General features: G+C 45.6%; 1 protein-coding gene and 2 non-coding genes across 3 annotated transcripts in view; all 3 read left to right on the forward strand.

The window, feature by feature from the left end:
- LOC140189114 (uncharacterized) overlaps positions 1–25397 on the forward strand; it is a 1124305-nt gene that overhangs the window by 55921 nt on the left and 1042987 nt on the right. The window lies entirely within an intron of this gene.
- On the forward strand, positions 2798–2879 carry trnas-aga (transfer RNA serine (anticodon AGA)). The gene has a single exon. It is a non-coding gene; the product is annotated as a tRNA-Ser (tRNA).
- trnad-guc (transfer RNA aspartic acid (anticodon GUC)) lies at positions 11149–11220 on the forward strand. Its single transcript has one exon. It is a non-coding gene; the product is annotated as a tRNA-Asp (tRNA).

A 25397-nucleotide genomic window follows, 5' to 3' on the forward strand; every position in this document is an offset into this window, starting at 1 on the left:
TGATTGAGTTAATCATAGGCACCTGTTTCCCATCTTGTGGCTTAGAATATAAGTAGCCTTGGGGTTGAGTGCGGGCTGCTGGTTTGTCTTGTCATGATCCCCTGGGAGCAGCCTGCCTGTGGAAGGCTAGAGTGGCCATTTCCCATCTTTAGGCCGCGTTGGAGAACTATCTCTTCATGGAGCCTTGCTGTCGGTAGTCGGAGCTGTCTTTGCGATATGGATTCGGCTGTTTCCAGGGCCGGCTGAGTGGCTGCCAGCCACTCCGAGCTATGTACGGATCCGGTTGTTTCTGTAGCCAGCTGAGGTTCCTGGCCGAATTGCGACTCGGAGGAACCCCGATGCAGAGGTGGAACTTTCTGCAGTTCTTCGGTGTTTATCTCTTCTTGTCCTCGCCTCCGTGGGGGTAAGTCAGGCCGTTTCTTCCGTTACCTGCGGGGAGATCTGTCTTGTCTTGTCCTCGCCTCCGTGGGGGTAAGTCAGGCCGTTTCTTCCGTTGCCTGCGGGGAGATCTGTCTTGTCTTGTCTTTGCCTCTGTTGGGTAAGTCCGGCAGTTCTGCCGTTACCCGACAGATGGACCTGTCCCACCTTGGTGTGCAGATGAAGTTGAGTTCGCGCTTGTCGAAGGATAAGTCCCGGCTCTCTGTCTATGTACTGTCCTGTCTCATGTTAGTGTCGTGTTAAATATGTGTCCCGGCTTTTCGAAGTATAAGTCCCGGCTGTATGTTGATGTACAGTTCCCAGTCTGTCTCCGAGTTTCAGCCTTCGAGTTATCAGCCTCCGCCGGCCTCAAGAGCCAAGACGCCGGCCGGCCTCAAGAGCCAAGACGCCAGACCCCAGCCACGTCCTGTCCTGTCCTGTCCTTGCCTGGTTCTAGGGCCCGAGCCCTAGTCCAGACTCAGGTTCTGGGTCCTTGTCCAGTCTCTGGCTCGGAGCCCAAGCCCAGGCTCCTAGTGCATAGTTCCTTGTCCGGGTTCCCTGTCTTGTCCATGTCCTAACCCAAGTCTGTGTTCTTGTTCGTGCTCGTTTGCATCCTGTCACGTTCCTGCCCTAGTCAAGTCCTTTTCCTTGTACTTCAGTGTCTGTGTCTTCCTGTTGGGTCCGCTATCTACGCCCCCCTCCCATTGTGACAGTTTTAATCACTCCAGGCAGGCACTGACCCCAACATTCACACATTTGCATGTTATATTATATCAAAAACACCTCACAATTAACTTCTAATCTGGAAAAGATTTCTTAATCCGCAATTTACCTGAAGCAACGTTGTGTTTACTTTAAAATACCAAAATTTTCACCTCATAAAATGGAAGATGTAAAACGGTTCGACAAAATTACATATTCACTTCCAAATACATGTCTGGTACAAAGACACTTGTTCTGTCTGCTTCCACTGTCCTTGAGCCATTCGAGTTCTATGTTATGTTACATATTTGAAATCTTCCGTGGCCAACATCTCCTCCTTTCCGATTTTAGGAGAATTCTGGGGATCACATTACTGTTTATGTCTCAGTAAATATAGCACAAAAGGAAAAGCAGAATTCATGACTATATCAAAAAATACCGGTAAGGATTTAAAAATAATGTCATAACAAAAGCGTGAAGAAACATGATAACGTAACTAATTTCATAGCATATATCAAGGAATTTAACAGGAACTAATTATTTTAAAATACGACATAGCTATAAGAAATTAAACGAAATCAACAAAAAGGAATTTTAGAATGGCATGTGCTTTTCAAACACTGAACTTATTAAAATTGGCCTTAAAAAAACACCGGGGGAATACCTTGTGTAACCATCAGAACAAAGAGCAAAGCAATAATAACAGGGGAAGTAAAACATATCCATTTAAACCTCAGTTCCAAACTTTATTCCAAAAGGGATGGATTCTGCAAAACGTCATTAACTAAACCCACATAATATTTAATAGTCTTGGATAACAGATCCCATAGTTGAATAACATTTTTAAAACATTAAAAACCAAAAAAAAACTTTAACTTAGAGTTCCCTTCTTGTCAGATATGCTTGAAGTATCAATGCGATGAGTATTATTCACCACACCAAGCAAATACCAACATACATTAGCCTCATTTCCTTTCCACACTTCGTACTACATGCAACCTTAAGTGGAGCCTTCGACCATTCTGAGGCCACTCATTAGCAGAATTCCAGCACCAATCGCTTCTGAACAGCAGCGTATTTTAATTACTACTGTGTGTTTAATCCATTGATGGATTATCTACCTTGGCTTGTTCACAACAGCTGTCCAGACTGCAGTCAAGTTAGAGGCAACTTAAAAGCAACGTAGTCCAAAAAATTACACAACACCCAGTGCTGAATTGTTTATTCCCCAGTAGGCTCCACCAAACAGATATCTCGGAGGCATTTCACGCATTCATCAACTTGATTTTCCATCTATATGCTTTTTTGAAATACTCCCTCTGACGTAATCTGACCTTTCTTACATTTTTTTTCTGTCTCCCGCTGTAAATTGTAGACCAGATCCGTGGCTACAATCCGAAAACCTATAAAATACTCCCATCAGGGTCGTCTTAGCAGAGGAGTTTCTTAATCCCCTACGAGGATTCTACATCTTCCGATCCTGCTCTGCTCTGACTGAGATTCCATCCAATTCAGTGACTGATTTCCTGGTGAAAGGTCATTGAGCTGAACGTGAATTCGGTTTCTTTGTTCACAGCCGCTAACAGATCTGCTGAATATTTCCAGCAATCCCCGCTTTTAGTTCAGGATCAACCCTGTTTATCTGACTCCGGGATTTGAATCCAGCTGTGAAGAACTTGTAGTCGTGGCCGAGTGGTTAAGGCGATGGACTAGAAATCCATTGGGGTTTCCCCGCGCAGGTTCGAATCCTGCCGACTACGTGTTTATATCGGTTTAGACGCCTTGATTCCTCTCACGGATGCAGATTGTAAAAAGCCAGTCGAAACACCGATCTGTGTTCGCCGCCTCCAAAACCAAGAAGTGCCCATGTGTTCCGCTTTTATTCAGGTGGGCTCTACGACGCAATCCATCAGCGCGTTCGGCACTGTATCCGAAATGCTGGTGGTTCCAGTCTATTCAGGGACGCTGTTGATCCAGTGGCCTTCGCTGTACGCTCCGTGTGTTCCTAATACAGTCATTAAAAAAAAAACACATAGAAAACAGAGCACTACCAGGACCTGTCTTGCTTACATTCATGTTGACATAAACTTAATATATTGTACATGGACGATCAAACCAACAGAAACTCTTACAGGGCACCAATGTATTTCATGTTTAAATTTGTTATCGCCACTTGAACCAGAAGGATCAATTCACTGAACTTCACTCACACCAACACTGACTGTTTCCACAACTCACTTTCAAACTAGACATTTCGTCCTAGAGACATTTTTGCTTTGTTGTTATTATTATTACTTTCTCAGCTCACGCTAGCCTGAAGTACGGGGGTGCTGAAGCACACTCATTCTTCAATAACTCCGGACTTCGGACCATTCTACTGGTGTATAGTATAGTGGTTTTCAGCAGATTTACAGAAATATTGCTTTGCTGGCCTAACTGTTTAATGCTATTGTGTAGTGACTTTGAGATGATAGTTGTTGATATTACCATTAGGACAATATATACCCTGCTCATGCTCGATCGTCTTTCAGTTTCTTCTTTCAATTCAGCATAGTTCTGGTGCTTTTCACTTGTTAATTGGTGTACGTTATGTGTGTTTGCAATGGCTATATCGATTATGTACGTTGTTATTGCCTTTTAATCCAGTAATATTATATATGCAGACGGTTATTATGGATTGTCCTGTAATGGATCAGTCATAAAATAATTGTACGACTCTGACCCTAATCTAGAACAGGTTTGTACTTATAAAAGACACCATACCTTACTATGAGTTTGCATTTTAAAGCATGATTTTGGTGAATGATGTTTGCCAATTGACTGTCCCTGTGTAAGTAATCAGATTGAGTTAAACTGCTGCTCCATCCTGTAATGTGTTGGATTGTTTCTGGTGTCTCTTGTCATTTTCTGCAATTATCGACTTTAATTTGTTAGGCTTTTATTATGGATTTGTAACATTTGTGTTAAACACCTGGCCCTGTAATGCCACAACGAACCCCTCTGTTTCTGGGAAGAGGTCTCCAATTCTGACCCGAGCGTTCCACGTCTCCTTCACACCCTGTCTGCTCAGATCATGGGGATGTTTTCCATGGAGGGTTGCTGCTCCATTAGTTAACTTTATTTGATTATTATTTTACGTTTTTGTATTTTCGCAGTCTGTCATGTTTTCTGCATTGATTGTCCGTCTTGTGTGTACTCTTTCATTGATTATATTTTGTTTCTTTGCACTTACTGTGAATCCTCTCGAGAATATGCATCTAATGGTAGCATATTTGTGCTTTGACACTGAATTTACTTTGAACTCTGAAATGTTCTGCGCTGCTACACAGGACCCGGACCCTCGGTTCCCTCCAGTGGCCGGTCGCTGGTACTGCCTCACGGATCTCACTGCGACTCTCCTGGTCGTTTTGTGAACCCAGGAGCAGGGACGTTTCGTTTCTTGTTCACATCAACGTGCAAGTTAAATAAAGCGGCGACTTGCTGCTCCACTGCGAAGTTCACGGGTCGGTCAGATTAGTACAAAGGGAAACAGATAATGTTTCAGGCGGAGCCCCATTCGTCACCACTGGGAAAGAGAAAATAAATTATTTTTCAGTTTCAGATAAAGTGGGCGAATGTGATCAGGCAGAAGAAAAGCCGCGGATCTGGTGAGACCAAGTGAGTGACTGTGACTGTTATCATCGGGACTTTTGTTTCTGTTATATGAACAACAAAACTGTGGGGAATGCCCAGGACAGCAGTCTATGGCAATGAAAGGAGGGGGGAGGAAGGAATCAAAAACCAGGTGGGCGGCGATCAATGATGGGTATTTTTTGGCACAAGAATCAGAGTAACGCATACAAAACACTGGGGCATCTCAGCAGGTCAGTCAGCATCTATGGAGAGGAATAAAAAATCATGTTCCTTCATCAGTACTGGAAAGGAAGTGGGAAGAAGCCAGAATAAGAAAGTCGGGGAAGAGAAGGGGTTCACGCTACAAAGTGATAGGTGAAGCCAGGTGAGGAAGGAGGGTAGATATGATGAGGAAAGGGGAGTATTGAAAACTGGGAGGTGTCAGGTGAGGAAGGAGGGTGGATATGTTGGGGAAAGGGGAGATTGAAAACTGGGAGGTGACAGGTGAAGGAGGGTAGATATGATGGGGAAAGGGGAGATTGAAAACTGGGAGGTGACAGGTGAGGAAGGAGGGTAGATATGCTGGGGAAAGGGGAGATTGAAAACTGGGAGGTGACAGGTGAGGAAGGAGGGTAGATATGTTGGGGAAAGGGGAGATTGAAAACTGGGAGGTGACAGGTGAGGAAGGAGGGTAGATATGATGGGGAAAGGGGAGATTGAAAACTGGGAGGTGACAGGTGAGGAAGGAGGGTAGATATGATGGGGGAAGGGGAGACTGAAAACTGGAAGGTGACAGGTGAGGAAGGAGGGTAGATATGATGGGGGAAGGGGAGACTGAAAACTGGGAGGTGACAGGTGAGGAAGGAGGGTAGATATGATGGGGGAAGGGGAGATTGAAAACTGGAGGTGACAGGTGAGGAAGGAGGGTAGATATGATGGGGAAAGGGGAGATTGAAAACTAGGAGGTGATAGGTTGAGCCAGTTGAGAACAAGATGTAGATATGTTGGGGACAGTGCAGTATGGAAAACTGGGGGCCATAGGAGAAGCCAGGTTAAGATGGAAGTTAGATATGCTGGGTAAAGGGGAATATTTGTGAGGCTGGGCGGTGATTGGTGGAAAAGGAAACGACATGAAAGGCAGAAATCAGTTTGGAGGGGCGGGTTGACTAGAGAGAGGCGGTAAACATGCGGGGAAAGGAAGACGCAAGAGGGAATCCGGAATAGAAAATTAAAGCAAAGAGGAGAATGGAGAGATTAGCGGGTTAGAGAAATCGATGTACATTCTATCAGATTGAGGGTTACCCAGACGGAATATGAAGTGTTGCTCCTCCAACCCGAGCGTGGCTTCATCGTGTCAGTAGAGGAATTCATGGACCAACATGTCAGAATGGGAATGGGCAGCGGAATTAAAATGGTTAACCATTGGGAAATCCTACTCGTTGCGGACGCAGCAAAGTTGTTCGACAAAATGTTTCCCCAAACTATCTTGCGTCTTGCAGTTGTAGATGAGGCCGTATTGGGAGCACCCGATACAGTATATGGCCCAGAGAAACTCACAGCTGAAGTGTTTCCTCACCTGGAAGGACTGTTTGGGACTCTGAATGTTGTGAGGGAGGAGGTGAACGGGCAGGCGCAGCACTTCTTCCGTTTGGATAAATGCCAGAAGGGAAATCAGTGGGAGTGTGTAGTCGTGGCTGAATTGTTTCGCAATGCTCCGGAATCCATTGGGATTTCCTCGAGCAGTTTCGAGTTCTGACTACGGTGTACTTCCAGCATTTTCTGTTTGACTCTCTGATGCAAACCAGTCATGTAGATTGTGAAAAACCGGGTCCAGCCCAGCAGCGATTGTCGGTCACGTTCTACAACACCGAATTGAACCATTTATTCCTACTTTCCACAAAAGTTGTCTCTGCGGCGCACCGGTGAGCGCGTCCGGCTGTTAACCGACAGGCTGGCGGCCAGTGATCCAGCAGATTTGTTTCTGTTGTTTTTCATTGGCAGCTGGGAAACGCTGCGCTGAAGGGAGGCCGGGGCTCCCTACTGCGGCCGCGATGGGAATTTAAACTGTTATATTTTAGACACATGTACCGAGATACAGTGAAAACCTTCTCGGTCATACTGTCCATGGAGATGAAATCATTACACAGTGCATTGAGATCGCACAAGGTAAAGCAACAACAGAGTGCAGAATAAAGTGTAACAGCGACAGGGAAAGCACAGTGCAGGTAAATAATAAGGTGCAGCATCATAACGAAGTGGCTTGTGAGGACAAACGTACACCTTATCGTACTGAGAAACGATGCAGTAAATCAAACAGTGGGATTGAAACTATCCGTGAGCCTGTGATACGTTCTTTCAGGCTTTTGTGCTTTCTGCCCGATGGAAAGAGGATACAAACAGTCGCTTTTCAGGTAGGTAGGAAGTTTAAAAATACAAGAGTAAACCTCGGACGATGGCTTAATAAGCTTTTTGCGTCTGCCATTTTATGTTGATACCAGCAGTATGTTAGAAATTCCGGATGTCACCTGGACCAGATGAACTACACCGCGGGTTTATGAAAGAAGTGGGTGACGATATCACGGAAGCGTTAATAGTGATTATTCAGGAATGACTGGATTCTGGAATGGTTCAGACGGCAGGAAAATTGCAAAAATAATTTTAAATTTACAAAAGATAAGATATTACGGACTTGGCATGGATTTTATGTTGGGGAAAATGCTGTAGTCCATTCGTAAGGATGTGCTTTCAGGCTTCTGATAAAATAGTCCGGCCAACATGGTTTTCTTAAAGAGAAATCTGGCCACACAGATCTGTTGGAATTCTTTGGAGAAATAGCAGACGACATAGAGAAAGGAGAGCTCATGGTATTGCAGGAAAGATACGAGAATCGAAAATATATTGGCGACTGGTGGGAGGTAAAGTCTGGAAATAAATATGCATTTTCAGGCGTTTGTCGGTAACTAGGTGTCTTCTGGAGGGGTCTCTGCCTTGTACCTTATCTGTCAATGATCTGGATGGCTTTGTATGTGATAGAAAATTAGATGGAGGGGCTGGTAATATTGATGAGGCAGGAAGTCTGCAGAAGGTCTTGGAGAATGGGCAACTAAGTGGAAGCTCGGATACAGAGTACGATAATGTATGGTCAGGCACATTGAGAGAAAGACTATTTCCCAAATGGGGACAAATTCAGAAATCAGACGTGCAAATGTACTGGGGAGTTCTCGTGCAGGATTCCCTAAAGGATAAGTTGCGGGTTGAGTTGGTGGTAAGAAAGACAAATACAATTTTAGCATTCATTCCGCCAGGACTAGCATCTAAAAGCAAGGTTATAATGAAAATGAATTGTAAGACATTGATCAGATTCATTTGGAGCATTGTTGACAATTGTGGGCCCATTTCTGATAAAGGATGCGCTGGCATTGGAGTGGCCCCAGGGGAGTCTCACAAGAATGATCCTGGAATGAAATGGTGAAGATGCAAGGAGCATTTGACGGCTCTGAGCCTCTACTCATTGGAATTCAGATAAATGAGGGAGCATCTCATGGAAACCTATCAAATATTGAGCGGCCTGGATAGAGTGGATGTGGAGAGGATGTCAGTTCAGATTCTCTGACCCTCAGCGTTGATGTTGAGCCCAATCGACCCGGGACATGGTGATGGGATCCCATGAAAAATGTCCTTCTGCCTCACTATCTGTGTGGTAGCAGTTGTCATGGCCGAGTGATTAGGCGATACACCAGAAGTTTGAGGTTTCACTGCGCAAGTTCCACTGCGGGAGAGGCGGGTCCTCTCAGAGTAATCCGTGTCCACGTAATTTCAAATTTCTTCATTCCTTCTACCAAAGTGTTATTTGTTTCACCGTCTCGTGATGAAACTATGGAATAAGGAAATTAAAGCCCTTTATTCCATTGCGCTTCAAGGGTCTTGTTATGAATAAAGGGCGTTCATTGGAAATTCCATCGGGTGAGTCACTCTTGACATTCGAGAGATCATCTACCGCCAACATGGACTAAACTGCCTTCCTGTGGAGCCGCACATCTTCAGAATTCCGAATTTCAGAGTTCACTGAGTGTGTGAAGAAATTAGATTGTTCTGGAGACTATCGGCGATCAATGCCTGAGGTGTCCTGACTGGACAAATCTAGTGTCACTTTGCCGCACCCACTCGGTCATTTAAGGTATCCTTCCTCAGGTAGGGTCCCCTGACTACCGGCAAGCGAGCGGGGTTGTCTGGATCTCCCTTTCTCAAAGGGCGATAGAGGCAGTTTCTATTAATGAGTAATGATTCAACTATTCAAAACATATTTATTTTCAGATTTGCCTTCATCCAGGCAGCCACAAAACAAGAAACTCGAATAACCCAATTAAAAAAAAACTAAAAACCACTGCGCAGAGAAAGGAAAACAAAAACGTCATGCAAACAAGAGAAGCAAGCTAACAGCGTCTGGAAACAGACTGGGTAACAGATCTGCTCCCGGAGCAGCCGGAGTAGGCCGAAATCCTCAGACCCCAGTTTTCACCTCAGCAGGACAGAAAAGCACAGCAGCCCGATCTGCTGAGATCCTTTTGATTCTGTTATTTATTCAATTACCTATACGGCACGAGATGTTAACGTCACTTCTGGATACAATAAATTAACCCACCTAGGTGTGAGTCAACACATCGTAAAGTTCAAAATACCCTGTAATAGTGTCCTCCGATAATCTCGGCTGCAACGCAGCTGGTGTCCATTGTTCGAACCATTGATGTCTGTCCCAATGAACAACCCAGAGGCAAAGAGGGAGAGCGCGGAAGAGACACAGTGGAAGAGTAACTGAATGTGTAACAGCAGGGCCACTGAAACCGGACTCATTAAATAACGTAAAACACATTCACTGCTGACATGTCGTGAACAAGGCCTCCGGAAGGGTCCGAGCACAGAGAAAATAACAGGACGGGGCAGGAGGTAGCAAGCACTGAATGACAGACGGAGTCACGGGCAGAGAGACACGCGAGGAAATAAATCACCAAACAGCAGCTCGCAAGGGGAACGATGTGACGTCAGCAAAGAATCGACAAATAAAAATGAAGGAATAGAATGGGAAGCGTCCACAACGGAGCAGCTCAGCACCACGTTCAGCCAACAGCAGAGTGGCGCAGCGGGAGCGCGCTGGGCCCATGGTCGTCCATTCGGTAGAAACCAGCTACGACTTATCAAGTTTACCGCGGATTCGAGAATTGAAAACTTTGGACACTCTGTAAACTAACTGGAGAGTTGAATGCATGGGATGTTCGCAAGGATTTTGCCAGAGATGGAGAGTTCCGGTATAAACCGAGGCTGGATAGACTGCGGGCGTTTCCATGGAGCGCTGGTGATGGCGGAGGTCTTTGTAGGTCATATCAAATAAACGGGGGCCTTTCAGAATAGTAGGAAACTGTCCTGACGTGTGTAAACCGAGACAGCATGAGATGAAGAACTTCATGCAGATGGCGGCTGGAAACTGGAACCCATGCCTGAGTGGCTAGTGAAGGCACGTATTCCAACAGTATTAGAGAATTGACTGGACGAGCACCTGAATCATCAAGGCACTGAGGGCAATAGCTGATAAATAAGATTTTTTTCTGGTGAGATTGGTACTTGACTCTCAGCATCGACGTGGCGGGCCGAAAGGCCTGTTTCAGGGTTGAATGATTCTGTGATTCTATATTACATTTGTTAATCGCATTAAAGGGTTTAATTTAATCGTGTATTGGAGAGAGGGATCGCTCAGGATATAAATAGACAGAGTGGTGAGTGGACTGAGAACACTCAGTGTGAACATATCACCCGACATGTTTTGGTGTGTCCTAGTTTGTTGTGAGAATCTGGTTTATAGTGACAGCAGGAAGCTGCACTGGTCGGTTCATCGGGAAAATGTGAAAGACAGGAAATCCGCCCTTGATCCACTGGACAGTCCAGTGTGAGTAATAATTTTACACTCTCTCTTCGATTTAAATAATTTGGGGAATTCGTACCCGAGTTGGCAAGTTAGGCCCCTCGGACTGTAGAAGTCCGCACGGATCGGGTTCTATGAGACGTTTACATCTGATAGATTCGATGAAAGAATATTAAAAGTCGATTAACTACGATCATCGGAAATGGAACCTGCGTCAATTGCCTGGAAGACAGATATGTTCACCATTATATCACCATCGTTCCATCATTCTGCAGGAGACTCGTGTCCTGAACTGTCTCCAGTGGTTTATGACTGTGGCTCGCACTGCTTTCTGAATCTGGTCACTCTGATGCAGTTCCTGTTATGTCAAGTTGTGGTCGTCATCCTCCCACAGACCGGAGGTAAGTGGGTAAAATCCCTTCCAAACTCGAAGAACTGTACGTCGTTTCCTGCCTGTCGCATTACAAAACCGGAATAATATATGTTCGGATACCACGACCAATTCCTCGTTAGTATAGTGGTTAGTATCCCCGCCTGTCACGCGGGAGACCGGGGTTCAATTCCCCGACGGGGAGATACAAATTTTACTGCATTCTTCGAGCTCAATACTGTCTTAAAAAGACAAATAAAAGAGGACAAAGTATTCGGTGTTGAAGCGATCAGTCCATTGGACATTGGGGAGGTGAAATAGTTCGGGCTCTTGTGAGCTGATCCGCCTCTTCAGGTCAGTGAATGCCGAATCAGCCTCGGAACCCCAACAAAAAGGTCTGGTAGGCGAGGTAAGTCGGTAAGGAGCGCCGCCACTCGACTGTAATCCCTGATAAAACGGCGATAACAGTTTGCAAACCACCAAAACGCCTGAAGTTGATTGCGAGTCGTGGGTCTGGGCCATTCTTCCAACGCCCGGATCTTATCAGGAGCTGCCCTCACCTGCCCGCTCTCGATGATGTAGCCCAGGAGATGACCAAAGGGACGTGGAACTCACATTTCTTGGCCTCCACAAATAACTTGCTCTCCCACAGTCTCTGGAGGACTAGACGGATAAGGTGAACGTGTTTCTGGGGGCTGCTAGAAAATATGAAGATGTCATCTAGTTAGAAGAACACGAAGCGTTTAATGAAGTCCCGCAGCACATCACTGATTAGGGCTTGAAAAACGGCGGGGCATTGGTGTGGCCAAATGCCATGACCAAGTATTCGATGTGGCTCAGACGTGTATTAAAGGCCGTCCTCTACTCGGCTCCCTCCCTCATCCTGACTAGATGGTAGGCGCGACGAAGGTCCAACTTCGAGGAGATGGTGGCTACATGAAATGGTTCAAATGTCGAGTTAATCAGGAATAGTGGGTACTTTAACTTTTATATTGTTCAGGCCTCGGTAATCAATACAGGCACGAACCGGCCCATCCTTCTCTACAAAGAAGAAACCGGCGCCTACCGGCGAGGATAAAGGTCGTATAATTTCCTCCGCGAGGGATGCACTAATATATTTCTCCATGGCCTCTCTCCCCAGTCGGGATAAGCTATAAAGACGACTGGTAGGTAACGAGGCCCTGGCCAGCAGGAAGATAGTGCAATCATACGGGCGGTGCGGGGGCAGGGAAAAAGCCCGTTGTTTGCTGAATACCTGTCCCAGGTTATGCTATTCTGCGGGGACTCCGGACAAGTCGAGTGGTTCCAGTACAGGCGGGGTGTATTGTAATTAGCGGAACTGGGAAAGATTGAAAATCAGACAAGGGGATTAAGGCCCATTTGAGGAGGTAATAGCAAGATGGGGAATAGCCAGATGGGACTATGGCAATGGGTTAAACTTCAACTGCCACTTTTCAGCCCTGTTTTGCATCCTATCGATGTCCCGATTTAAACTTTGACAGCCCTCCACACTATCCAAATGTCCCCAACAATGTCAGCAAATTTAGTAACGTATCCCTCCAATTTCTCATCCAAGTCAGTGATAAAAATCACGATGAGAAGGGGTCCCTGAAAAGAACTGAGGCAGATCGCTGGTCACTGATCTCCAATCTGAATATGACCCGTCTACAACAATTTTTTGCTATCTGTGGGCAAGCCAATTCTGGGTCAACAAAGCAATGTCTCCTTGCATCCTACGTCTCCTTGCTTTCTTAGTTAGCCTTCCATGGAGTACCTTATCAAATGCCTTGCTGAAATCCATACAATTGCCAAGGTCGTTTTGCATAGTGAATAGTACCTGTGCTGTCTCCTCTGGTTCCGCACACACTTTTCCACTGTCACGTTTCATTGATCCTATTTTCTCACATCTTATCCTCTCGCCCTTCACAGACCTGTCGATTGCCTTAGGGTCTTCCTTAAACTGCTCGCCAAGGCCTTTTCATGGCCCCTTCTGGCTCTCCTAATTTCATTTCTCAAGCTCCTTCCTGCTAGCTTTATCATTTTATATATCTCTATCAATACCTAGTTTTTTGAACATTTGGTAAGCCTTTGTTTTCTTGACTATATTTTCATCATGTGTACACCATGGTTCCTGTACCGTAGCATCTCTTCTCTGCCTCATTGGCACCTATCTATGCAGAAAGCCACGCAAATATCCACTGAACATTTGCCACATTTCTGCCATGCATTTCCCTGAGAACTCTGTTCCTTCCAAGTCTCTGCCTGATAGCTTCATATTTCCCTCTTACTCCAGTTAAATGCTTTTGTTACTTGTCTGTTCCTATTCCTCTCCAATGCTATGGTAAAGAAGATAAAATTGTAATCACTGCCTCAAAAATGCACTCCCACTGTCATGGTCCGGATCGGGGTCCATTTAAAATTACTTTGTTTATGTTACGATCCGGACCGTTGACTCCCTGTTTCCCTTTGGTTCCCTGTTTTCCCGTATCCCTCGGGCTTGGTGATTGGAGGCAATTTACTCTCGGCTGAACCGGCAGTTTATGGTCTCCGGCTTTCAGCCGTTCGGCGCGACAGCGTTTGGAACGTCAGCAAAGGTACTGCGAGCCCATGTCATCTGGCCGGAGCAAGCCTAGTCTCCTCCCGGAGCAAGTGCCAGCAAGCCGCCTTCCCTTGTCAGTACGGGTCAGTCAAAGTTAACCCGCTGTGGTGAGTCATGAGCTCGCCGCGGCTTGGAGCGGGCTTGAGCCCCGTTATAGTTCTGTCCATTGTTGTGTGGTCTCCGTATCCATGTCGTACGTCTAAAAGCGATCCCGGCCTTGTACCAAGGAATACTGGGTCACTGTGTAAAGAAGGGCCCCGACTCCGTCATGTGTCTACGGAGGATTCCCGGCTCAGTGTTTTATGTTCTGTGTCTGAGTCTGTCCCGTGAATAAGAAAGAATTCCTGGCTCCGGAGGCCCCAAATCCCCGAGTCCTGGCCCTGGCGGCTCCAAGTCCCCGAGTCCTGGCCCTGGCGGTCCGTGATTCCGACTCCTAGCCCAGACCCTTATTCCCAGCCTTGTCTCAGGCCTGAGTCCTTGTCCAGTGCACTATTCCTGCTTCTGCTTTGCACCGAACAATAAACTTAATATAAGTTAACCCCACATGATGTGTTTGAGTCTTGCAGTTTGGTCCACCCTTGCTCATAGCACAGCCCACTGAGATACCTGACACCTGACCAGGTTCATTTACCAACAGCAGATCAAGTGCAGCCACTCCTCTTGTAGGCTTATCTATATATTGTGACAGGTAACCTTCCTGAACACACTTAAACTCTACCCCATCTTAACACCTAGCACCAGGGATATGCTAATCAATATTGGGCAAATTAAAATCTCCCACCACGTCAACCATTATTTGTTACACCTTTCCAGAATTTGTCTCCCTATCTGCTCCTCGATGTCCCTGTTACTATTGGATGATCTACATATTTAAAAAAAACACTCAGTAGAGTTATTAACCCCTTCCTGTTCCTATTGTCCACCCACGGAGACTCAGTAGACAAGCCCTCCATCACTTCCTCCTTTTCTGCAGCCGTGATGCTGTCTCTGATCAGCAGTGCCTCCATCCGATCTCTTTTGCCTCCCTGCCTGTCCTTTCTGAAACATCTGAAGCCTGGCAGTCTAAGAACTTAAGACAATAAGACCGTAAGATATAAAATCGTAAGCATTGTTATTCGGTACATCGAGTCTGCTCTGCCATTCAATCATGGGCTGATCCAATTCTTCCGGTCATGCCCACTCCTCTGCTTTCATCCTACACCCTTTGATGCCCTGGCTAATCAAGAGCTTATCTATATCTGCCTTGAATACACCCACTGACTTGACATCCACAGCCGCTAGAGGCAACAAATTCCACAGACGTACCACCCTCTGACTAAAGGAATCTCAGTTCTTAAAGGACACCTTCAATCCCGAAGTCGTGCCCTCTTGCCCTATAATCGACTATTATGGAAAATTGGAAAATAACTTTGCCATATCTAATGTCTTCAGACCTGTTAACATTCAAAATGTTTCTATAAGATCCCACGTACCACCTCCCCCTCTTCTGAACTCCGGGGAATACAGCTCAAGCGCTTCCAGACGTTGCTCATACGGTAACCCTTTCATTCCTGGAATAATTTTCGTGAATCTTCTCTGAACCCTTTCGAATGTCAATATATTATTTCTCAAATAAGGAGCACAAAACTGCTAATAATACCCCAATTCTGGTCTCACGAGTGCCTTATAGATCCTCACCATCACATCTCTGCTCTTGTATTCCATACCTCTGGAAATGAATGGCAACATTGCATTCACGTTCTTCACAACCGATTTAACCTGGAGGTTAACCTTTAGGTCATTCAGCACAAGGACTCCCAAGTCCCTTTGCATCTCTGCATTTTGAATTCTTTACCGATCTAAATAATAGTCTGCCAGTTTATTTCTTCAAGTGCATGACCATACACTTTCCAACATTTTCCTTCATTTGCCACGATTTTGTCCATTCCCCTAACCTACCCAAGTCTCTCTGGAGGCTCTCTGTTTCCTCAACGTTACCCGTTCCTCCACCTCTTTTTGTATCATCGGCAAATTTAGCCACAAATCCATTTATTCCGTAGTATAAATCATTGAATTACATCGTAAAAAGCAGTGGTCCCATCACCGACCCCGGTGAAATTCCAATGGTAACCAACAGCGAACCAGAATAGGATCCCTTTATTCTCATTCTCTGTTTTATGCCGACCAGCCAATGCTACGCCCAATCAAGTAACTTCCCTATAGTTCCATGGGCTCTTAGCTTGCTAAGCGCTTCATGTGCGGCACCTTATTAAAGGCCTTTTGGAAACCCAAGTGACCACGTCTACTACATCCCCGTTGTCCACCCTGCTTATAATTTCTTCAACGGATTACAGTACGTTTGTCAGTCAGGATGTCCCTTTCAGGAAACCATACTGGCTTTGTCCTACCTTGCGATGTCGCTCCAGGTATTCCGTAAAATCATTCCTAACAATAGATTCCAACAGCTTCCCAAGCACTGATGTCAGGATAACAGGTCTATAGATTCCTTCCTGATGACTCTCTGCCTTTTTAAATAGCTGAGTAACATTTGCAATTGTCCAGTCATCTCATACAATGCCAGAATCAATCGATTCTTGTATGATCATCGTTAATGCCTCTGCAATCTCTCCAGCAACTTCCTTCAGAACCCGAGGGTGCATCTGATCAGGTCCAGGAGATTCATCCACCCTCAGACATTAAATCTCCTGAGTACCTTTCTCTGTCGTAATTTTCACAGCAAAATTTCACTTCACTGACACTCTTGAATGTCCGGTACACTTCCACTGTGAAGACTTATGCAAAATAAACATTCAGTTTCTCTGCCATCTCTGCATCTGTCATTACAGTATCTCCAGCGTCATTTTGTATTCGTCCTATATTTACCCTCGACTCTCTTTTACCCTTTATATTCCTAAAAAATGCTTTTAGTATCTTCCTTTTTATTCGTCACCAGCTGCCTCGCGTTATTCCTTTTCCTTCCGAATGACCTTCTTAGTTTCCCTTAGCAAGTTTTCAAAAGCTCCCAATCCTCTACCTTCACGTCAGCTCTGGCTTCCTTGTATGCCGTCCTTTTACTTTGGCTTTGATTTCACTTGTCAGCCACGGTAGTGTCCGTCTTCCAACTGAAAATTCCTTCTTATTTGGAATATATCACTTCAAGCAGCATTGCTGCCCCTGAGCCGTACAAGTGTCTGTAATGGACACAACATCATAGCTCCAAGTACTGATCCACGATCTAAGCTCACTAGATTTGTTCAAGATACTCCTTGCATTAAAATACACATCTCGAAACATCGGTCTCAGCGCATCCCTTCTGTATCACCTACCTATCCTCTCTCTCACACAGCTTACAAGCTTTCTGTTTGAATGTGTGCGACGATTGGAAAGCGGACCTAACAGCAGGACACGGACACGGACACGTAAGTAGCATTACCGGAAGTGTGTTTTTTATTAATAGTTGCCAGGACAAAATGGAAGAGTGGATTCGATGCTTACATGGACACGGAGCGGGGACTCGGAACCTGTTCAGGGAGCTGCGACAAGAAACTTGAACACGGAGCCATGACTAGAAACTTGGACACGGAACCGGGACTTGGAGTCGGATTTGGACACGGAGCCTGGACTTGGACTTGGACTGGAACACAGAGACTGGACCTGGACTTGCACTGGATCACAGAGCCTGGACTTGCAATTGGACTGGAACACGGATGCTGGACTTGGACGTGGACTGGAACACGGATGCTGGACTTGGACGTGGACTGGAACACGGATCCTGGACTTGGACGTGGACTGGAACACGGATCCTGGACTTGGACGTGGACTGGACCACAGAGCCTGGACTTGGACGTGGACTGGACCACAGAGCCTGGACTTGGACGTGGACTGGAACACAGATCCTGGACTTGGACGTGGACTGGAACACAGAGCCTGGACTTGGACGTGGACTGGAACACAGATCCTGGACTTGGACTTGGACAGCGAAGAGATAGAATACCCAACTCGGAGTAGCCGCAAATGGCCGGACCTCCTCAGCTAGATACGAGAAGCCGAAACCAAAGAACAACAGACAGTTCTAGTCTGGGCACGGAGTAGCTTATGAAGCGGCAAACGGCCGGCAGTCACTCAGCTGGACACGAAGAGAGAGAATTCCCTACTCGGAGCAAAGGCAAACGGCTGGACCCACCTGGCTGGAAACGATTCAGCAAAACCAAACGATGACTGTCCATTTGTATCTTGGTTCGTTAGCAAATCTCGGAGGAACGTGAAAACAACAGTATTCGCATCTTGATTTTTAATGTCATTGGTTCCTCCATGCCAGACCATGATGTATCCAGTCAGGATATTCTCCACTATACACCTACAGAAGTTTGTCTAAGTTTTACACAACATAGTAAATCTGCTGAAACTGGGGAATGTTGGCTGTAAATGCCGGTAAATCGTTCCAGGATGCCAGGAAATTCTGCTCCTCAAAACTTTCACACTCAATGAATTCCAGTCAATATTGGGGAAATTATAGTAACACACTACTCTGTTGCTATTACATCTTTCCAATAGCCTGCATACATTTCTGTTACAGTTTTTCCTGCTGGCATTTTAAAAATAGTTGGAAATGGAAACACACAGCATCTCAAGATGCCACTTTATCAATTCTCCGTTACCTCCTGAAAGATGCCCACTGGGAGGGAGGGGGTTGATAGAGTCCATGAATTGCAGTCCATTATTAGGCTTGTACGGGCATCTGTCCTTGAAGTGCTGGGATAGTAGTAGAGTTTAACGGTGGAGTACTGGGTGTGTACATGTCCGTGCTCTCACTGCACAGTGCTGAGAGTTTTATTGGTCTGTATCGTGGAAGTGAATGTCTAGATATTGTGAAGTTCTTTGTCCCTGTAGTCCACTACTGACTGTTCTTGGACAGTCTCTTATGCAGGGCATTTTTATACCAGAGATTCAGCCTGGCCTTCCTCACCATTCTGAGCTGCAGCAGTCTGTTCCTGCAAATATTTTTGGTTTCCACTTGTCCGCCTCCTTGCTGCGCAGTGCTGGAGCTAAAGCGGGCAGTGTCCGTGTAGTCCAGAGCAGGTTTGTGCATGTCAGTGTTCTTGCAGTTTTGCAGGTGGCCGGTGTACAAGACGGGATGAGTATGGTCTGCGTTCGGCTGTGAATTTGCAGTACAATCTGGGTTTTTCATGTCTATATCTGTAGAACCAATGGGCTGGTGCTTGAAATCTGTGTCACCAAAAAGCAGTGCTGGGGTTGTTGTGATGTCTGTTCTTCTATTCTGCCCTGCTCTGGATCAATAGTAATATATTTTTATAAATCTCTCTCCTTGTATTAGAGTCGTGTACTGCCCCATACTCTCACTGACCAGTGTTGTGCTCTGGCAGCTCACTGTGCTTGGAATGCAGTGCCAGTGTTTTTACAGATTGCCTCATTATTACAGAAAGAAATACCTTGTACACCCAGGTAAATTAGATGTTTCCTGGAAGCAAGACTGAGAGTTTCAGATCATTATTGGACACAGGATCATTGGGGGATGCCCTAGAACATTCAATCCATCAATTCTATGCTATAGAGCATCAAGTCTATAGTTCAGCATTCCCACTGTCCCATTCCCAAATCTATTCCCACAGCTCAGCGGGTTATTTTTCCCGGAAGGACCTGTCCAGTTCCAATACGAACAATTTAATTGGCTATTCCCATCACCCCTGCAGGCAGTGTGTCCCAGATGAGAACCACAGTCAGTGTAAAAATAAGAATTTCATTACATGTTCCTTTGATTCTTTGTCCATTCTTCTCAAATCATTGAACAATTTACAGTGAGCAGAGCAGCACAGGAACAGTCCCCTCAGCTCACTGTGTGTGTGTTGACCATGGTGTCAGCTCGATCTGTATGTTTGCCCGCATGTGGTCAGTGTCCTCCAGTGGACTAATTCCCCCGAAGTATTATCCACCTTAATACACTTCGAGAGATCCAACAACACCTCCTCCTTAGGATCAACACGTCTGACAATGTCACCATACCCGCTTCCCGATCTCGCTTTCCTCCAGGTCCTTCTCCTGAGTGAACATCGATGAATGCAGAGTGTTCATTTTGTACCCCGCAGTATAAAAATCAAAATAATACGGATCATCCATTTAACAAACCGATCTCAGTTTTGGAGGGCACCACAGATCCGACAATGTCACACTATCTGTTTTTTTCTCTCTGTCTCTGTCTCTGTCTCGTCGTTTTCTCGTTCACTTTTAGTCATCCTGCATCTATTGTTCTTCCAAATTCGAGTACTGTTTTTTATTATTTTACCGGTCTTCCCATTCTGTTGCACGATAACACATTTCTTTCCAATTATCTTTTGACCTTTGTCAAATTTAAGATGCGTATAAAAGACTACTGCATCAGAAACTCCAAACACAAAATGCTAGAGGAACTCAGCAGAATTCTTGTGTGTTCCCTTGGATTTCCAGCATCTGCAGATTTTCTCGTGTTTTTAAATTAGCAACATGGTCAATTGATCGTTTCCATCCTGACATTTTTCTCTATTGTATCTTTATTGACGAGGATGAAGCTGAATGACTCAGTGACAGATCAAAATGGGAAACTACAGAAAAAGAAGTTAGGATTAGGACAGCGTCGCTATCTTCGTCGAATACTGAATAAATAGACAACAAAATGAAATCCCTAAATGTAGCTGCTCCGTGACAAGATTCAGTCCTTGTAATTAAAGAGACCGGCCTATTTCCACCAGAGACACTACTGTGTAATGGCAAATAATTTTCATGTAGACAGTATCTGTACATCAGAGACAATGGTGTTGAATCAAATTGTTTGTTCAAGTAACTGTAACCGAGAAAGTTAGTGAGGAGTATAACCGTATCTCTGGAGACTGACCCTCTGTATAAATCAGGGTTGATGTGAAGCTTCAGCTCAGTGTCTGCCGGAGCTGTGAATTCAGGAGCAATAGTAACCACAGATTCTCATGAAATGGTGTATCCAGTCATCTGGCGGATACGAAACATTTACTATCCTATTATTTCAGCCTTTGGAATACCCGGTAAGTCGCAGAGGCAGTTGCTGTTGGTGGGAAATGTTTATTCCCAGTGCTGTGATTGTTCCTTTCACTGCCACATTCCAGTTCCAGTATTCCACATTTCAGGTTTGGAATGGAAACACCGGGAATATGGATTGTGGGATCAGGATCTAAAATAAACGGCTACAGGAATTGAAGGATTCTGCCAGCATCTGTGGAACTGAGTGGGTCAGGCAGCGTTCTACCAACGGTTTGGGATCAATAATGGGATGTTCGTGTTTCTGTATTTTTGGTCTTGTAGCAGCTGCACCGCATTTGCAAATATTGTGTTGAAACAGCCCGCGAACATTCTACCAATTGATTGGTAGAATAACAATTTGTATATGAGCGATTGACTGAATTAGGTGCGGTGCTCAATCCATCGACTGGCAGTAACGCGTTAGCAAATGTCTGGAGTTCCATGATGTGTCACGAGCCTGTTCTGGATTTTTAATAACTGTGTACAATATCACTGAATATAAAGCAGTTGATGGACAACACAATAAACACGAAACCCCAAGCAGCTTGTACAGAACGAGAAAGCAGTTAACACACGTGTCTGGGGTCTATCCGAGGACAGTTCTGTGGAGAACTGTTTTACCACATATTCTGTTTTAGCCGAATTAGCGTTTCCAGCTTTTCCTGTTTTTGTTTCGTCCGCCGGCAGTTCTGTCGCTGAGAGTGATCGCCATGATTGTCTAATGGAGGAATCCCGCCATCAGCGTCCGAACGAGACGCGGAAGGCACCGGTAGAAAATGTTCCATCCAGTATTGACTCTGAGGAGGTAGTTACTCATTTTTAGCTTTCCGCTGACATTTCACATTTCAGTCACAGTAAGTAATCCGTATTCAAAGTATTTTACTATGTAAGCTCCTTCCTTGTCTCCGCCAGATCTGTGCCCTCCCTCGACCCTCCCATGCTAAATCCAACAATTAAGTGGCAATATCACAGGATCCCCTGAACCTGCTGCACTGGCTTCTAATCAGTATTTTCTCAACTTGTAGCCTCTCTCGTCCCTCCCACCACTAAATTCAAAAATTAAGTGGAAAGATTACAGGATCCGCTCGAACTGCAGAATTGGATTCTATTTGGAATTTCTCAAACTGCTGTTCCCTGTCTCTCTTCCAGCGAACTTGGTGGCGATTGTGATCCTGTCCCGAGGAAAGTGCGGTCTCTCCAAATGTATCACTCTGTACCTTGTGGGAATGGCAGCGGCCGATCTCCTGGTCGTTATTTCGAATCCGCTGCTGATGCGGACTGCTGAGATTTATTTTCCCCAATCATTCCTGCTCATCACTGCTGTATGCAGACCCGTCATGTGGTTGATGTTTGCGAGCACTGCGACCTCAGTCTGGCTGACTGTGGCTTTCACCGTCGATCGATTTGTGGCTATTTGCTATGAGAAGCTGAAAACAAAATATTGCACCGAGAGAACGGCGGCTGTGGTTATTGGGACAGTGAGTGTGCTGGCCTGTTTGGAGACTGTCCCCTGGTGCTTTGTGTTCGGGTCTGGAAAAATAATTGATGGTGTTTCCTGGTATTGTGTTTTATCACCGAGCTTCACAAACTCTCCCTCATGGGCCGCATTTGAGATTTTTCACCGCATTTTCTACCCTTGCGTCCCTTTCATTCTGATGTTGCTGTTCAATATTCTGACTGTCAGGCGGATTCTAGCGGCCAGTCGAGCCCGCAGGGGACTCCGGGGACAAAGGAGTGGAGAGAATGACAAGGACCGGGAGGTGGAGAACCGACGCAAATCCATCGTTTTGCTCTTCAGCATCACCGGTAGTTTCATATTGCTGTGGGGAACAATGGTAGTATTCATTATCTATAGACGGATTACAAACAGTTATGTTCTTTCTGTCACGGATGCCCGTTACGTCACAGACCAAACATCGACAATGCTGCAGGTTCTCAGTTCCTGCACCAACACGTGTATTTACGTCCTGACTCAGAGCAAATTCCGAGAGGAACTAAAGAATGCGGTGAAATACCCACTGAATCTGATTTTGAAACTCACGAAACGTTAGAAATAAATGCTGTAAAGTATTACAATTTAGCTGCCTTCATACGTCCTATTCTAGCTCCCCTCTTGTGGGTAAATGGTAACAATGTGATGAACAGAGTTACAAAACAAATACGAGAAAATCTGCAGATGGTCGCAATTCAAGACAACAAACACAAAATCAGACCCTGATGACGTTTCTCACAGAAAATGCTGCAGGAACTCAGCAGGTCTGGCAGCATCTATGGAAAAGAGTAAATTGTCGACGTTTCGGACCGCCACCCTTCATCAGAAACCTGACAACTGTTTACTCCTTTCTATTATGTGTGTGTTGCTTAGCTTGACAAGACAGCTGTTTAAAGCTGATCCCGCTGGCATCGCTGGCTTCACATTCCCAGAGAGATCCCCTTTACACCTCATGTCCCGCCATGCTAAAATTAAGCTCGAGGCGAACCTGTTGCCCCTGCTTCCAGGTTCTGACAAAACTGCCTGATCTTGGATAATATTTTCGACTGTATCAACCACTCCTGCTTCCGTCACAACCCGTCTTTTCAATCACCCTCTTTTCTCCTCCTTCTCTACCTGGAGTTGTCCCTTCTCATTGCCACCTTGAACTATCGCTATGTAACAGAGATTTTGTTTTTACAATTGAAGACAAATTACCATTACCTTCACTCGTAGCTCTGTGTGCGGGAGAGGGAGAGGGAGAGATCGTGAAGGAGTGAGCGTGAGAAGGGGACAGCGCCAGGTTTGACGATGGGAAGGAGAGAAAGTGAATGAGACCTGGCAAGAAAGGGGGCGCGGGGAAGAGCGCGCGAGATAGAGAGCCTGAGGGGAGCGATCGTGAAAGAGAGCACGAGGGTGAGAGCGTGCACAGGGGTGAGCGCGAGGGCAAGCGAGAGAAGCAGACATCGCGTTCGGAGAGAGGAGTGGGAGGGAGGGCGGGAGAGACAGAGTGAGAGAGAGAGAGCGCGAATGAGACTGGGATGGAGGGAGCGGGAGAAGGAGACAGCCCGAGGGCTGAGGGCGCGAAGGATAGTGAGCGAATGAGACATCGCGAGTAAGAGGGTGCAAGGGAGAGCGCAGGAGGGACAGGGCGTGAGCGAGGATGAGCATGAGAAGGAGTAATCGCGAGTGGGAGAGAGGTAATGAGACATGGCGATGGAGAGAGGGAGAGACAGAAAGGGAGAAGGAGAAGGGGAGGGACAGAACAGGCTGCATGGCATTGTCGGACCTCTATTTCCCTCGAACACTGAGATCGGACTGTGTGTGTGGTGGATGATCAGCATTATTTTGACTCGTGTATTGCTAGTATTGTAGACATTTGTGTTTCTTTCTGTACAAAATCCGAGTGAGTTCTAATAAAGTGTTTTGTTTTAACACGTGTGCAGTCTCCTTTGTTTGCGAATGCATATGTAAACAAACTGAGCTGAATCAAAATGAATACTGAATGAATTATAACACAATTTTCCTTACAAAGAGGCTATCAGATAAGTTCCTGAACATACAGGAAATAGATAGATATGAATCACATGCAGCAAACTCTTTAGCCGAGGAGATACAGACAGGAATATCTGTGGTAATGAGTGAGATTGCAGGAAAATGCGTTACCTTCATCATATTATGACCAAGGATGTCTGTGAAAAGGTACAGACCATTGTTAAAGGGTAGGATGAGCAGCCAGAAGTCATGGTCCTTATTAGAACTAACAACAGAGAGACAAGTTCCCAGAAGCAAAAGTTAAGGAGGTGAGCAGTGAGTTAAAAAATTTTAAAAAAAAAACTCTGGGGTGGTGATTTCAGGATTACTTTCGATGTCACATGCTTGCGACGTAAGTGATCACATGCTGGTGCACTTAAACGTGTGGCTCACAATCTGGGGCAGGAGGGAAGGCAGCAGGAGCACTCATCATTGGGCTCTCCCGTATAGGAAGGATGGCTTGCACTGTAGGGTAAATCATATTCCCACAAAGAATCTTCCTGGAGCCACCATGATGATTTTGATCATGTGGCATCTGGATGGGGGTTGGTGTCCAGAGTTACAGGTGAGTAGGTTGCATTGGTGGAAGGTAGAGATGAGGTCAAAGAAAACCTAAAGGAAGTCAAGATGGGGTCACCATAATGAGCACAGTGGCACCGAACAGCAAAAGTGAGTTTATTTCAGTGTAGGGGGAAAACTGTTAAGGCAGACATACCCAGATCCTGCATTTATACACGGCACGGTGATTCATCCGTTGCAGAGATCTAGTTGAGAGAAGGTCAGGACTGGTATCTAAACATTCCAGGATTTAGATGATTCAGAGAGTCCAGAGGGAGCTAAAGGAGGTTGAGGAGCCGCACTGCTGATCAGGCAGAATGTCACAGGTTCGAGTTCATTCCGGAAGCTCAAACAGTAAGACAATGTGGAGGGACTCAGGAATAAGAAAAGTATAATACTGTAGGCGTCACAATAGCCAGTAAGAGAGGGGAATGGACATGTCAGCAGGTTATTGACTGATGTCAAACAATAGAATACACTAGCTGGTGAATCTTCTCTCCAGAATGACTTGCACTTCCTTCCCACCTGAGGCTTGGACGGGGGATTATTTGTCAGGTGTATCTATGATGGTTTACAGAAACAGCATGTAAATGGTCCACCTGGGAGGGGACATACTTCAGATGTTAATGGGAAAATGACCCTAGCGAGATTAGTGGGGTTTCATTGAGATAGATTTACCGATTATAATTCTGGAGGT

This window comes from Mobula birostris, chromosome 28 (assembly GCF_030028105.1).
Source record: "Mobula birostris isolate sMobBir1 chromosome 28, sMobBir1.hap1, whole genome shotgun sequence".
In the NCBI taxonomy this organism is placed as follows: Eukaryota; Metazoa; Chordata; class Chondrichthyes; order Myliobatiformes; family Myliobatidae; genus Mobula; species Mobula birostris.